Source organism: Eulemur rufifrons, chromosome 28, assembly GCF_041146395.1.
Source record: "Eulemur rufifrons isolate Redbay chromosome 28, OSU_ERuf_1, whole genome shotgun sequence".
NCBI lineage: Eukaryota > Metazoa > Chordata > Mammalia > Primates > Lemuridae > Eulemur > Eulemur rufifrons.
The window spans coordinates 65,119,983-65,131,897 of NC_091010.1; positions in this window are offsets into that span (position 1 = coordinate 65,119,983).

The window sequence follows — 11,915 nt, forward strand, 5'->3', positions numbered from 1 at the left end:
CCAACACAGCCAGTGAGTCAGCATTGAACACAGAATCCCAACTGCGTGGTCTGATTCCGTCCTGGGAAAACAAATCAGCCAACAATTGTCACTAGAGGAAGTCATGAATTACTCAAGGCAGTGGATGGTACTTCTCTCATCTACTCACTGATCAAACCTTGTTTTGATCATTGAAATTTTGCTCCAAGCGTTTTCAACTCTGGCTGTGCAGCAGAAAGTCTGAAGTCTGTCAAAAATATGCAGGTGGTGGACCCACCCCAGACAGGGCATGCACATGCTGCCAAAGTGCCCACTTGTCCCCAGAGGACTCCAAAGCCTGAGGACCACTGAGCTCACAGAGGGGCAGAGCGGTGGGGACCCAGCCCCGGCTGCGCCACAGACATCCTGTGAAGTTGGCGCCAGTCACTTTACCAGGCAGAACCTCAGCTTCCTTGTCTGTAAAACAGGTGCAATAAAACCCTGCGGCCCCGGCCACATAGCTCTACCTGAGGCAGAGGAAGCCACTTTGCAGACCTTATACAGCAGCTGCCAGTCGCAAATATTATTTTAAATGTGTTAAAAAGCCCGAGTTTGACCCATGACACTCAGATTCAAGAAATATCTCATTCAGTAATTTTTCTAAGTCAAATTAAATCTAGCTGAGGCCCCTGACAAGCCCATGGCCACTTAGCCTGCTGCCACCCCAGGGCAGACTGGACAGAAAGCCATCATCCCGACTCCAGCACATTCCATGCACAGCTGACCTAGCCAGGTGGAACCTCACCCACGTGGCCAGCCCGTAGTCTGTCCAGCCATCTCTCCGGGACACTGCAATCCTGAAAAGGACAGACATAGTTCAAGGTCTCCAGGCTTTGGAAGACCTACCTTGCTTCTCCTCCCCCAAACTTCAGCCCCTGGAGCACACAGTTGTACCTGAACCCAGGGCCCAGGGCAGAGGGACCCTCACTCCCATTGCATCTTTGCCGCGCTGACCATGGGCTCACTCTCAGGCCCTCTGATTGCTGCTCCTGTGTCCCAGCCCCCACTGGCCACGCATGCAGCCACTGTCCCATAAAATGGTGTCAGCGGCAGTCTCTGCCGACCACAGAACCCAGACCCTTCCCCCCAAGCACCCAGAGCCTCCTCCCACCCCATGCCCTCCCTTAAGCCCTGGAAACACAAAGAACCCATTAATTGCCCTCCTGGGCCAAGGAAGCTCGGAACAAGAGCCTCGGCCAGTCTTCCAAGAGGAGGGGCCGACAGCATGGAAATCAACTTTTTCATTATTTTCAGTGTCCTGCAGCAGCAAGGTCAAGTCCAGTTTCCTGCCTCAGCAAATTCATTGGCCATATCAGCATCCGTGTTACCCAAACGGTGCAGACCTGAGCCGCGGGTTAGCCTGAAGCACAGTTTAGACCGGGCAGGGGTGGGCAGCACGGCTGAGTAGACGCAGCTCCTCACCGGGAAGACTTCCGTTGTCTCGCTCTCTTGCCTGCCTCTTTGTTTACTCTGTGCAAACCTCCACTACTATAGTGGGCACCCCCTGGTCTACGCCCCTTCCCCTGGGTGCAGGTGGAACCCGCAGCTTGCTACTAGTGCACAGAATACGGCAAAACTTGGAGCCAGTCACTCACTCGGTCCCGTGACTGTGTGACAGGGTCATAGACTCAGACTTACCAGAATGGGGCAGAGACCGTCCAGCCGGCCTTGGAGAAATGAGCCTGCAACTGCGGGAGGGATAGGAGGGAGGCCGTGGGGACCTCCAGGAGCTGAGAGCAGCCCCCAGCCATAGCTTGCAAGCAAGCAGGGACCTAAAGGGAGTAACCAGCCCATCTATGAGCTAGCTCTTAAGGGGCTGAGGAAGCCACATTTATTTCCAGATTTTCTCGTCTTCTATCCTCTGTGCCCATTGATCCTTCATTTAAAACCCGAGCAGAGGTGGGGTACTGACCATGTCAGATTTCCTGGAGACTGGGACACCCTGGTGGCCCTCCTGGGCTCCGTTCAGCCTCACAGGGCCCCAGCCAAAGCTCCTCTCCTGCCTCAAGCCAGAATGAAACAACCGCCAGGCCTCAGACGGCAGGATCCCAAGGGATGGCCTAGGAAACAGCAACCCGTGTTTTCAATGCAAACTGTGAGTTACTTTGGGACCCACCTGCTAACTAAGCAAACCTCCCTTCTTCACCTGTCAAGCGCAGTCTTCTGAGTCCTGGCGAGAGGACCAGTGGGCACCATGGCCCCCTTCACTCTGGTCATGGAATCATTCACGAAATTCACCGTGCCGTGGCTTCTACGAAGGGGTCGTCTGCCCGGGAGGATGAGGGGCCTGCAGCAGGGGTGCCCCGAAACCTCCCTACCTGACGTGGCTCAGCAGCATGGCAGGGAGGGGCTTGTCCTCGCACAGCTGGTGTGCCCGCTGCGCAGGTCTGAAACCAGTGGACCCCACCCCCGGGAGGAAAGACGACCAAGCAGTGCCTTTGGCCTGTGCCCGTGGCCAGCCCATCGATGCCTGGCACCCTGTTCCCAAGACATTAGTGCCGCGGAGGGTCTCCCAGGACCCCCCTTGCTCAGGACCCCGCTGTCCTGTCTGATCCCAGTCACGCTCTCTCTGCCTCGGGCAGGACTGCCAAGCCCTGCTCAGCCCCAGGGCCCTTGCTCTAGTCCCAAACAGCCGGCCACACCCTCGGCCCCCACCTGGAATCCATTTACCTTACTCTCAGCAAGCCCAGAACAAGTGCCCGCTGGGGCCAGCCTCCATGCCAGGCACAGAGGGCGGGCACAAAGTCAGGTGACCGCACATAAGCCCACCAGATGCCCATCAAGATTCATGCCAACCATTTTAAGCAAACAAGCTGATGCTGTTATGGGAACAGGAGCATCTCCAGAAGGGTCTAGAAATGACTCTTGGCTGCCACATGGGAAAACAGTGGGTCATGTGTGTGCCTGAGCAACCTGCTCAGAGTGGGCCCCCTCCAAGGAAGCCCAGGGCCCCTCTCTGGGACCTGTCTCCATGCTACTCATCGGCACTTTTGGGGGACTCTTCCTCACCTCCCCCACCCAAAGCCATGGTGTCCCGGGTGCAGTGAGGCCATGTGACATGTCACAAGAAGTTATGGGGACTGTGGCTCTTGAGAGAGCAACAGAATAGAAGCTCTGGGGAGCTTTTCACAACACCACCATGCACAGGAGGCAGCATCTGGGGGGAAAGCCCAGCCCCACCCCAAATTGGTGTGATGTGCACAAGTTCGTTGACCTCGTGGAACCTCAGTTTGCTCACCTGTGGAATGGGGATAATAATAGTCCCTCCCAGCTAGGACACAAAATGAGAAACTGGTGCTTCACCACCTTTCTCACAACAGAGCACGTGGAGAACATGGACTGTCTGCGCAGCACGCTGAGTAAAGGAGCAGGACTGAGCCACAGGGACCCCTCTCAGGCAGCAGGTGTTGCGGGCCGCGGTGGGAAGGCCTGATGCCTGAGAAGCGCCAGGCAGGGGTCTCGCACACCAGGCCCCCCAACCCAATGCTGACGCATCTCCGTTTCTTAAGGAACTCCCTGCATGGTTCTGGAGCGGCTGGTCTGTGGGTCAGGTGTGGACCAGAAGGTTCCAGCAGCTCACAGTCAGCAGGCTCTTCCCCCAACAGGGTCACTAGCTCCCCCACCCATCCTGCCGCTTCCTGCAACCCACACACCGCAAGGGTCCTCCCCGCCTACTTAGCAGGCGAATCTTGTCCAGAGGACTGAATGGGTCCCTTCTGCTCCAAGGGTACCCCGCACAGTGTCCCTTTGTAGTCACCCAGTGGCCAACCAGGCCTAACTGGGTCCTCAGCTGTTTACTCTCCCTGTGATTCTGACTTCGCCTCGGGCTCCCACCTTCAAAGCCGCGAGCAGGGCTGTGGGGGCTCCGATAGGGCCGAGGTTTCCTCTGGAAAAGTGGCTGGTCCCGGGCGGGGCCTGGCCTGGCTGGCGCTGCAGATAGGCCTTGGGCTGGCTGTGTTGCAGGGGGCGTGTGGACCCAAACAAACGCTCCGGGGTAGATGCACCAACAGGCAGGCCCGGGGAGGTGCTGAGTCCTGCAAACGGCGTCAGGCACAGCTCCTGTCGGCCCGACACACCCCACTGCTCCCCAAGGATGTGCAGCCTCCTCCATCCTGAAGACAGAGCAGCCCAGAGAAGGGGGGCTGCTCTCTCCCAAATGCACCACCAAGGCAGACATTCCTCCGAACAGGAGACAAGGCCCCTCCCACCCTGGGAGAGAACACTGGCTATTCCAGAGGGCAAACTGGCAGACCCCCTCCAGAGAGGGTGACCCGCCAGGGCAGGTGGGGTGGAGCTCCACCCCATGCAACAGGGAGGGACAGGTGAGGTGACGGGGAAGCCAGGGCAGAAGCTGACCTCCCCTCCACCCCTGGCCTCTAGAACACACTGGGCCCAGCCCCAGCCCAGGCCACACTTGCCAAACCAGGCTGGACCAGTCTCAGTTGGCGAACACGGGCCAGCTGTGGTCATGAGCCCGGGCTTTGGAGTTTCACTTAACTCCACAGGATAGTCGGGGTGTCTGGGAACCAGGGGAAACAGGTCCATGAGGGTCGAGTCTCGCCTCCCCACCTGAAGACTCTGGTAAGAGCTGTCTGGCCTCCCTGGGCCTGGGTTCCCTGAACTTCAAGGCTGGTGTGGGGATTAGTGACTCTAAAGCAGGACCTGGCCCCCATAAAGGACAGGTCCTTATCTCGAGTCACTCACTCATCAGATTGAGACCCCAGGCGAGGGAGGCAGACACTGGGCCAGTGAGTCCAGGATTAGGACCCAGGCCTCCACCAAGTGAAGCCGGAGTGAGAACCTAGTCCCCAGGTGTCCCAGGGTGTCCTCACTTCCTGAGCCCTCTTAAGTGGCACGTCAACTCAGTCCTGCCCACCGTTCCCCACCCAAACCATTAAAATCCTCACTCTCAACACAGCCCTATGGGACTGACGGGTCTGGGGCAGGCCCCTCCCTGAGGCCCAGTGCTGGGGGCCGGTGGGTCCATGACCAGACCCCCGGAGGGCTGTTCCCAGTGGGATTCCCAGTGCCACCCAGACACAATGAACCCCCTGTCAGAGCAGGGACAGGGCAGCTGTATTTATTAAGGCCCGGGTGATCCCAGAGTGTTCCAAGAGTCTGAGAATCTTCAAAGGTCAGGTTAGGGGCAGAGGGAGCAAGAGGCAGGACCCAGGACCCGATATCTCCTCCGCCCAGCCTGCTGCCCCAGCTTCTAAATGAGGAAACTGAGGTGCCAGAGGCTGCACGGCTTGGCCACGGCTACGCAGCTGGGAAGCAGCCTCTTGGGACTCGGAAGCCAGCTTCTACCTGTCAGGCTGTGGGGGCCCCACCCCCCTGCCATCCAGGAAGTCCGAGGTAAGCCCAGGTCTAGGCCCTAGGCACTGGCCTCGCCCTTGGCACTGGTAGGGTTCAAGACACACCGCCCCAACATACGGCAGTGGCATTTGAGAAAAAAGCAGCAGCAGGAAGGTCACTCTCAGCTCCCGCCCCTCCCCTGAAGCAGGACATAAAACCAAGCCGACCTTCCCCCCCCAGCAACCCCACGACATAAAACCCTCATTCCAGAGGTGCCCTCCCTGTACCCAGAGGAAAGGATCATCCCAGTTTCTGAAGACACAAGGACACAGAGAAGAACCTGCACAAACAGGCCTGGCTTGGTGCCCCCTGTTGATCACCGTTAGATACTACTTTTCTATCCAATCATACTTTTTCAAGACTATCCACTTCTTCATCAAACCTAGCGTGAAAAATACACAGGTTTACCCATTTCTTTAAGTCTTCATTTCCTTACTAAGGCTCTGGCGTCAGATAAAATTTATATGAAATAAATTTGCACGCTTTTCTCTTGTTAATCTGACTTTTGTTATAGGGGCCTTAGCCATGAGCCAAGAGGACGGTGAAGAAAAGATATTTCTCCTCCCTACAGCACCCACACACCCAGGGCCTGCCGGACTGGGCAGGCCCGGGAGTGTCACTACCTCACTGACCAGTGGACAGGGGTCAGCGGGCCACAGCCAAGGGCCAGAAGAGCCACGGCCTCCTCCTCGCTGCACAAGTCCCCTCCAAGCTGCGGATCCCTCCCGCCACCGCCGGCCCTGGGCGCTGGGCGGATTCCCCCAGCCCTCCCCACGAGGCCACAGCGCCCCCGGCCCGGCCCAGCGGATGCGCAGGTGACCCGCCCCCGCCTAGGTGGCCGCAGCGCGGGGGCCGCGGGTGGGTTCCCCCGCCCGGGAGCCCGCACCGTCGCGCGGGGGACCAAGAGGGGCTCGGAAGGGTGCGGCGCCATCTGCGGTGGCGCTGAGAGGTGAACGCGACACGCTCGCGCGCAGCCAGCCCGAGCTCAGCGCCAGAGCGCGGGAGCAGCCGGAGCCCGGGCCGGACGGCCACCGCGCGGGTGAGCAGGCAGGGGCCTGGGCCTCTGCATTTTCTGAACTGTCTGAAAGGAACACGTTTCGCCACCACAATGATCACTTTCACAAAAGCACGCAGCTCCGCCGCGAGCAGCGGCCCGGGGCAAAGGAGGGCTGCGGCCCCGGCCCCAGATCCTGCCCCCCCATCCCTGAACCTCGTCCGATTCCCGGGATCCCCCGGCCCCGCTCCGGCCCCCGGCCCGCGCACGCGCGCCGCAGTGGCTCGGGTCCGGCCGGCCGCGAGCAACGCTTTGCCGACAGTGCCCCCTGCCGGTCCAAGCGCGACCGGGGCCCCGCGGCTGCGAACCGCTCGAACCGAACCCCCAGGAGTGGAGCCCGGGCTTGCTGACTCACTTGCATGTGGGCGCTGGGTTTTGGAGGCGAGGGGGAGCTCGAAACCCCTCTCCATTGAAATGGGGTCGCCTTTTCCTGAGGAACTGACTTTGGGGGAAACTAAGTCATAAGGGGATCTTAAAACCAGAGACAGGGAATGACAATCTCACAGAACGCGGTGGCCCTTTTCTGGCAATCCTATGTGGAACCGGCCAGCAGCTTCAGACCCTGGGTCCTCTGAGAGTTCTCAAGGTGTGCTGAGAGACACCTGAGCCGGGTGCGCTCTGGCTGGGGGCTCAGGCTCACGGGGTCAGTCCCAGGCGGACCTCCAGGCTGCACCTCCGGAGACCAACTCAGCCTGGACCAGGCTTTTTTTTTTTTTTTTTTTTTTTTTTTTTTTATATTCTTTTTTTTTGCAGGGGGAGAGACGAGGTCTTGCCTGTGTTGCCCAGGCTGGTCTCGAACTCCTGGCCTCAAGAGATCCTCCCGCCTCAGCCTCCCAATGTGCTGGGATTACAGGCGTGAGCCACCACGACTGGCTGGACCAGGCTTTAAGAAATAATACGACTGTGCTCCCAAAAGGTTGTAATACCGTATTTTTACTGTAGCTCTTCTATGTTTAGGTGTGTTTAGATACACAAATACTCATTGTGTTACAGCTGCCTGCAGTCTTCAGTAATCACATGCTGTGCAGGTGTGCAGCCTAGGAGCAACAGGCTGCACCTACAGCCTAGGCCTGTGTAAGTACACGCTGTGCTGTTCCCATGACAACGGCATCTCCTAATGAAGCATTTCCCAGATTGTGTCCCGCCACCCCTCCCCATCATTAAGCGATGCATGACTGTACTGTCCTAATTCAACCCCCTCATTTCATAAAGGTGTAAAAAGAAAATAAAATCTCAGGATCACGGCTCACCCCACCTCCCAACTCCTTATGCAAAAGGGAAGGTAAAGGCCTCAGGCACCTGTGAAGAGCTGTCCCCACAGATTATTCATTAAGGAAATTCCCTGCTGACCTCCCATAAGCAAGGACATGCAAATTTTATCTATGTCTAGCACCTAAAACTACAGTCTATTCCATTCCACAGTAATAATAAATTACAGGCTGGGCACCGTGGCTCACACCTGTGATCCTAGCACTCTGGGAGGCCGAGGCAGGAGGATAGCTTGAGCTCAGGTGTTTGAGATCAGCCTGAGCAAAAGCGAGACCTCATCTCTACTAAAAATAGAAAAAATTAGCCGGGCATGGTGGCATGTGCCTGTAGTCCCAGCTATTTGGGAGGGCCCCTCTGCCCCACTGCTGTGGCCCCTCTGTGATTTAATTCCCCGGTCAGAAGCAGACTCTCACCCAGGTTCCAGCTCCCAGGTCCCCCATTGTAGTCCTGCAGCTTTGCATGTTGTTTGCATACATATTTTTGAGAAAATAAAAAGAGCTCAGAGCAGTCTGAGAGCTATGTGAGATACACAAAATGTATCAGGTCCAGAGAGACAGGACTATGGGACTACAATCATCCCCTCCCCCCTTGCCCCATGCCTGGGTGGCAATTGTTTAAAGCCATTAGTTCCTGACTAGCTGCCTCACCCAAAATCTCCAAGTTCCTGGAATTTGGGATACAACAAACAATGTGTAACCAATAAATAGCTTGTGTTATTTTAATGTAAATTTTTGGAAAACAATTTAGGAACGGCCTCTTCTTTTCCTTTAAAACCCTGCTTGTAACTGCTGTTAATTGGAGTGTATATTCCTGACAACTTGAATCTGTGCTCCCAGGCTGCAGTCCTCAAACTTGGCCCAGATAAATTCTGCATATATTAAGTTTGCCTCAGTTCTTTCCCTTTAGGTTGACATTTTTAAATGACTCCCAGGAATAATTACTTCTAGTTTGTTAACAGGTACAAGGCCTGGCACTTAGGAGCCCTAAATTAAAGTGATTTTGTGAATAAAAAAGGAAGGCAGGAGAGATTAGGAGCTGGTGGTGGATTTTATGCACCCTTCACTTCCTATCTTGGGGACCCACCTGCGGGAAAGCCACCAAGTTACGCCCTGCCCTCTATGCAAGGCCTCATCTGTAGCTATCATCTGCTCTGTGCTTCAGTATTGGGATGCAAATTACAAAAGCCACATTAGTTCAGATACTCCTCTGAGCCTACCATGTGCGGAGCAGTGGCGTTGAGTCCTGAAATGTATTTTAGTGAGTTTTTTCCTGAACAGACTAAGCTGCTTCTGTGTACATATTGTTCATTTCAATGGCTCCTGCTGGTATTTTTAAAATCATCCCCAAAGTTAGAAACAAATTGAAATGCTTTTACTCACACCAGGGGCTTCTCAGCAGAGCTCCAGAGACAAAACATGCAGCTGAGCCCCAGCCCCCACCCAGCCCGCAGCACCTGGGCCCACCCCTGAAGCCTCAAGTCGTGCTGCCCGGCAGGGCTCCTGGGCGCCTCCACTATTTCAGTGACCGAAGGCAAGTTTGTGTGTGTTTCTCAGGCTTGGTTTTGTTACCAAAAGCTCTGCCACTTGTCCTCCAGGCCCCATTTGAAGGAGAACAAGTGGTTTTAGGAGAAGAAAAGAGAAATTTTATTACTTTGCCAGCAAAGGAGGAGGATGGAGAATCCTGTCTGAAATGCCAACGTCCTCACAATAATCAGAATACAGAGCTTTTACAGGGTGGACATGCAGCTTCAGGCAATTGCTGCTCAATTACAGCTGATGATTCTGATCTGTCCCATCTCTGCTGAGGACAATCCTGTGACCTCCACCCAGAACCTCCCTTTACCAGGTCTGGGCTGGGCCATCTCCTGTTGCACAAATAACAAGAAGACTTATCCTGTCCCCGCCCCCCCGCCCCCCACCACCACCACTGGCCTGAGGCAGGGATGCAGGCTGTAGTTCTCAAAAAGGAGTGGAGGATGTTAAAGAGACAGGAAATATTTTTGCCATCTTTTCAGGCCATTCCCGCTGTGACAGTTTCCTCATCTGTAAATGGGGGTAAATATTAATAGTACCTGTGGTGAGACTGGAGGCATTTGGAATCATGCCTGGGGCAAACTGTTTAATAAATGCTATTTCTTTGAACCACTGAGTATCCTCCGGGGCCAGCCAAATGGTACTCAATAAACATTTTTTGAATAAATGCACCTACTATAACAAAAAGCCCCACGAGGCCAGGGACCACGTGCCGCATTCTCTGGTGGACCAGCAGTGCAAGCCCAGGGCCTGGCTTGGGTGAGTGAATGACACCCTGCATTTGCAGTCAACACTCCCTCTACAGGCGGGAGCATTTGATATCCAGATGCCAAGGCCCCATCTCCAGAGATTCTGATACAATCGCTTTGAGGTGGGGCTTGGACTTTGATATTAATTTTCTAGGCAGGCCAGGTGACCCTAATGTACAGGCAGCGTTGAAAGGCACAGACCCAAACCTCCACATGCCCCCACATGCAGCCTCCATCCCCAGCATGGAGGCATGTGCTGCAGAGGAGGCTGGGAGCTTAAAATTCCTAGGCTTGTCATGCGTTGCCTTTTTCCAATCCTGTATTATTCTGAGTACATCAGCTATCCTGTCCCAACCTGTTTTTTTATGTGTTCAGTGATTAATTTAGACGAAGCATCCTGGAAGGCCAAGTCTTCATTGGGGGTGTGGAGAGCAAGGGCAGTGACTGTTTTCAGTGCGAAAAAAACAGGATTATAATTTTCTTTTGACAGGTCTAACCCGGGGCCCGTGTCTCCGGACATCCATACTCTCTGTGAGTTCTCCTCTAGCTTGGATCACTCCTCCCCTTCATGGTACAGCCAGGCCTATCAATTCTACCCCATCTCTTCCTTATCTAGATATCACCCTTATCTAGAAGATTCTGTCTCTGGAAGTTTCCTCTCTCCCCAACTCTTCCAATTGTGTGTGTTGGGGAGCAGGGAGCTAACAACTCATTTATTGATCCACAACTCTGTGCTAGGTAGTAGGCCAGGGGCTTTGCCTACACCATCTTTTTCAATCCTCCTAACTCTCCCAAAAGGTAGGTAGCACCCCACTTCCTCACAGATGAGTAGCTCTGACACTCCACACCAAGTCCAGTGTCAAAGCCTGTAACTCTTCCCTGCCTCCCCACTACCCTGCTTCCCTTCACTACCCCCACTCCATCCCCACAGCACTGCAGTGAAGCAAGCATGCCCTGGCCTGCCCGTCCCTGCTGCACACAGACCCCACCACCCCACCACCAGTGCCACCCTGCAACTGGACAACTAAGTCCTAACGTCCACCCTGCCACGTTTTTCTAATGGTTAGGCTCACACCGCTTTGCTGCTCCACTCCTTTCCTTCAGTGACCCTATTGCTCACCAAGTTAAGCCCCAATGCTTTACCTAGAACCCAAGGCTCTCCATCACCGCCCACCTTCTTGCACCTAAGGTTCTGTTCTCCACAACTCCCAGTGCCTTCCTGCCTCTGGCCCTCTCTCACATTATTAAGGCCTTCAAAGAATTTAGCAGGGAGACTGTTGATTTGTTAAGATCATCTGGCCTTTAGGCCTTCAGGCCTTCTCTGATGCCAGAGAATCACTGAGTGCAAATTAAACTGACTCCTGATAATGACCATATGCGCTAAGGCAGCTAGTACATCCCCAGAAAATTATTGGAAATGCAGAATCTAAAGTACCTTTGTACAAACACAAGAATCAGAATCTGCATTTTTGTAAGATTCCTAAGACAGGTTCTCAACCTTGCATCCCCTGGGGAGTTTCAAAATTACGTGGCCTGGGTGCCAGCCCAACCGCAGTTGGTTATGAGCAGACCTTCCTGTAACTGCTCACGCATTTAAACTTAGTCAGTGACAGAACATTATCCAGAGTACCAAAGACCCAACTCTCTGGCAGCTAAGAGAGTAACTCGTTAGAACCGGGGGGAGGCAGGGAACAATTGGTACATTTAAATTGAAAACTTCATTCCCTCTGAACAGCAAGTCACTTCCACGGATTTACTCCACAGAAACACCCACACCATTGTGCAAAAATATAAAGCAGTCACAAGCTTTATTTAAAGAGTGAAAACCCCGAAACAAGTCAAATGGCCCCCTAATACGAGATGAAATTACAATGTATCCCACATTATGAAATACTAGTCATTTGAGAATGAGATAACCTTATAATTTCCAACATGGAA